Below are 3,857 nucleotides of genomic sequence, written 5' to 3' on the forward strand. Positions count from 1 at the left end.
TGCTATAAAGGACCCCCAGTTTGCCTGAGATCGAAACTCCAGTATCAGAGAACGCTTGGTATTGTGTCCTATGGTTCGATTCCTGAAATGCAAAGAGGGTCATGCAAAATTTGTATATAGTCTGGACAAACGAAGGCAAGACCTGGGAACACAGCTCAATGTTATCATTGTCTTCCCTTTTTTAAAAAATATTTTATTGATTTCAGAGAGAGGAAGGGAGAAGATATAGATAGAAACATCAATGATGAGAGAGAATCACCGATCAGCCGTCCCCCACACGCCCCCCACCTGGGACCAAGCCCGCAACCCGGGCACGTGTCCCTGACCGGAATCGAACCCGGGACCCCTCAGTCCATGAGCTGATGCTCCATCCATTGAGCCAAACCAGCTAGGGCATCATTGTCTTCTTTACTTTGGCTCTCCAAGGATGAGGAAAGGCCACCATGTCCTAGTTGGGTGCCTGTGAGAGCCAATGAAGTTGTACTGAGCTCTCCTATATCTCTGCCACCTTTTTTTTAAAAAATGTATTTTTTTTATTGATTTTAGAGAGAGAGGATGGAAGAAGGAGAGATGGAAACATCAATGAGAGAGAAACATCCATTGGCTGCCTCCTGCACACCCCCTACTGGGGATCAAGCCCACAACCTGGGCATGTGCCCTGACCAGGAATCAAACTAGTGATCTCTTGGTGCATAGGCCAATGCTCAATCCACTGAGCCACACACGTTAGACTCCCTGCCACCTTTGTGTGTTGCCAACAGAGGCTGCCCTGTCATTGGCACACAGACAACAAAAAGCCCACACATGCAGCTCAAGCCCAAGGGTCAGTCAACAGCCCAGAGCCCTAAACTCATCTTGTGTCCAAGTGAGTCAAAAAATTAGTAATAATAGCAATAGCATTACTAGCTAACTATAATACCTCATAGGGTGTCAGAGTTTTACATGGATCAACTCACAGCCTCATGACAACCCAATGCTGTTATAATCCCAGTTTTACAGATAGAGAAAGGATCCTAAAGGTAATGTAACTGCACCAAGAATAAGAGATACAGACGAGATTAGAAACAAGTCTGTCTGAATTCCATGCCCACACACGACATACCATAGACAGAAAGGATGAACATTTTGGCTTATTTGTTTTGTTTCGATGAGGTACCAGTCTCCTCGTTTAGACCCAGGTGCTTTTGCACTTGTGTGACTGGATGTGGACTGGAATTCCATTGTTATTGACTAGAGTCCAAAGTAAGGGGAGAGAGGTCTAAACTTCTGGAAGACACTCACACCCACAGCACAGTACATCAAAGATCCCAGATGCCACCCACGTGACAGGCAGAAAAGCTCAGATGCTTTGGTACCTGGGCCAGTCCCCTACTCCCCAAGTTTAGAGGAAGCTAGCAAGAGATAAAGCCGTGGTTCTCAACCTTCCTAATGCCGCGACCCTTTAATACAGTTCCTCATGTTATGGTGACCCCCAATTTCATTGTTACAAATTGAACATAATTAAAGCATAGTGATTCATCACAAAAACAATATGTAATTATATATGTGTTTTCCGATGGTCTTAGGCGACCCCTGTGAAAGGGTCGTTCAACCCCCAAAGGGTTCGCGACCCACAGGTTGAGAACCACTGAGATAAAGGCTTTGTAGAAGTTGAATGTTTCCCACCTCTTAGAAATGCTTCCCTCTCTTGCATAGTGATCCCCACTCCCCGTCACCATGAAGCCAAGTAAAAATGTCTCCAAAAACTGGGGGTAGGGTTGGGAGGAGTGCCAGTAACAGGAGAAGGCTGGCATCTCATTGTCTGCTTGGTCATTATCTTAGACAGGAGTCTTCCTCCCACCCAAGCAGGTGGAGGATGATTCAACAAATCCACTGTCTGAGATGGGAGGGTAGCCAGAGGAGAGCATTGTAAAAGCCCATGTTCATGCCATTTGAGTGGCCAAAGATGCCTGAACTACCTACAGATCAAGTGGACCCAGAGGAGGGTAGTTGGGCTTCATAGGACCTACTGGGCCCCACCGAAAGGACCCCAGCAAAAAGAGGGTGTAGGATGCCTACAGGATGCCTTGTTGGAGCAGATCTACTAGGACAGGGTAGTGAGCAGGCCCCTAAAGGCTCCCTGAAGATGTTATCCCTGCACTCCATGAGTCAACTTTTGGATGTCTGACACACAGACCATTGGTAGTGGTAGATGGTATTCTCCAAAAGTGGCCACAGCAATATTGCCCTTCCAGAACACTCCCCATTAAGAGGTGGCATCTATTTCTCCTCCCCTTGAAACTGAGGGTGACTTTATGATGATCTTGAGGAATTGAATGCAGTAAAAGTGATGCTGGGTGACTTCTGAGGCTGGGTGATAAAAGCAACATGACCTCCATATCTCTCTCTCTCTCTCTCTCCTTCCCTCCTTTTCTCCCTCCCTCCCTCTCTTTCTTTGTGTGTGTATGTGTGTGTCCCTGGATGCTTTTCCTTGGTTCCAAACCACTATCCTGGGAGGAGGCTCAGGCCACATGGAGAGGAGGAGTTATGAGCAACAGCCCCAGCTAAGATCTCAGTTGACTACTAGAGTCACCGGATTTAGGAGTGAGTGAGCTTCCAGATAATTCAACACAGGCCTTCCCAGCTGCGCCAAGCCACCCGGGAGCCGGCCTAAGCCAGCAGGTCGTTATCTCCCGAGGGGTCCCAGACTGCGAGAGGGCACAGGCCGGGCTGAGGGCCCCCTTCCCCCCGCCGAGCGCACAAATTTTTGTACACCGGGCCTCTAGTATTAGTAATAATAGCAATAGCATTACTAGCTAACTATAATACCTCATAGGGTGTCAGAGTTTTACATGGATCAACTCACAGCCTCAAACCTCCATATCTCTCTCTCTCTCTCTTTCTCCTTCCCTCCTTTTCTCCCTCCCTCCCTCTCTTTCTTTGTGTGTGTATGTGTGTGTCCCTGGATGCTTGTCCTTGGTTCCAAACCACTATCCTGGGAGGAGGCTCAGGCCACATGGAGAGGAGGAGTTATGAGCAACAGCCCCAGCTAAGATCTCAGTTGACTACTAGAGTCACCGGATTTAGGAGTGAGTGAGCTTCCAGATAATTCAACACAGGCCTTCCCAGCTGCGCCAAGTGTAGCAGAGATTAGCCAACTATGCTGGTCTTTGCCAAAAAGTGAGGATCTGGGAGCAAAATAAATGTTCTCATTGTTTTAACCCACTAAGTTTTGTGGTAACTTGTTTTGCAGCCTAAGTAACTGGAACACTGTGTTACCTAGGGAGCAGCAACAGTCAACAGAGAGAGTTAAGTAAGAGACCCTTGCACTTTTCCTCTCTCTCCTTTTAGATTAGGAAAGGGGAGGAGGACTAGTCATCTAGAGGCAGACCACTCACTTCCTCCACTCGGGGTAGAGGGATAGGAGTAAAGCACAGACCACCCCCCCTTCCCACTGCAGTACCCTGACACAAGTTGGGCAATAGTAAAAAAAGGGAACTTGTACACCAGAGATGAAATTAGGGTTTTAACCTGGGCAGAATCTTACGTGAAAGTGACTAGGGTACACACAGTTTCCCTCAGGTGCCATTGTAAAACCTGTCACCCAGAGAGATGGGAGATTTGATAACACAGAGGAGGACAATGGGTGGAAAAGAAACTGTTTCATGTGTGTACCTCTCTGAATTGAGGCTGCTCCGTAAAGTTGATCATATTTGTCAAGCAGTCAAATTTATTCCTACCCAAGGACCAGGTGTGAGCACCATCCCTGGGGCAGTGGGAATGTTTATTTCAGAAGCCAGCTGATATAAGAAGATGTGGCTGGGCAGCGCGGCCCGGGTCACCGGTTCACTGGTCCGTCCCCAGCGGTCAGCGCGGCG

The sequence above is a fragment of the Myotis brandtii genome, unplaced genomic scaffold, assembly GCF_000412655.1.
Source record: "Myotis brandtii unplaced genomic scaffold, ASM41265v1 scaffold2720, whole genome shotgun sequence".
Classification (NCBI taxonomy): Eukaryota; Metazoa; Chordata; class Mammalia; order Chiroptera; family Vespertilionidae; genus Myotis; species Myotis brandtii.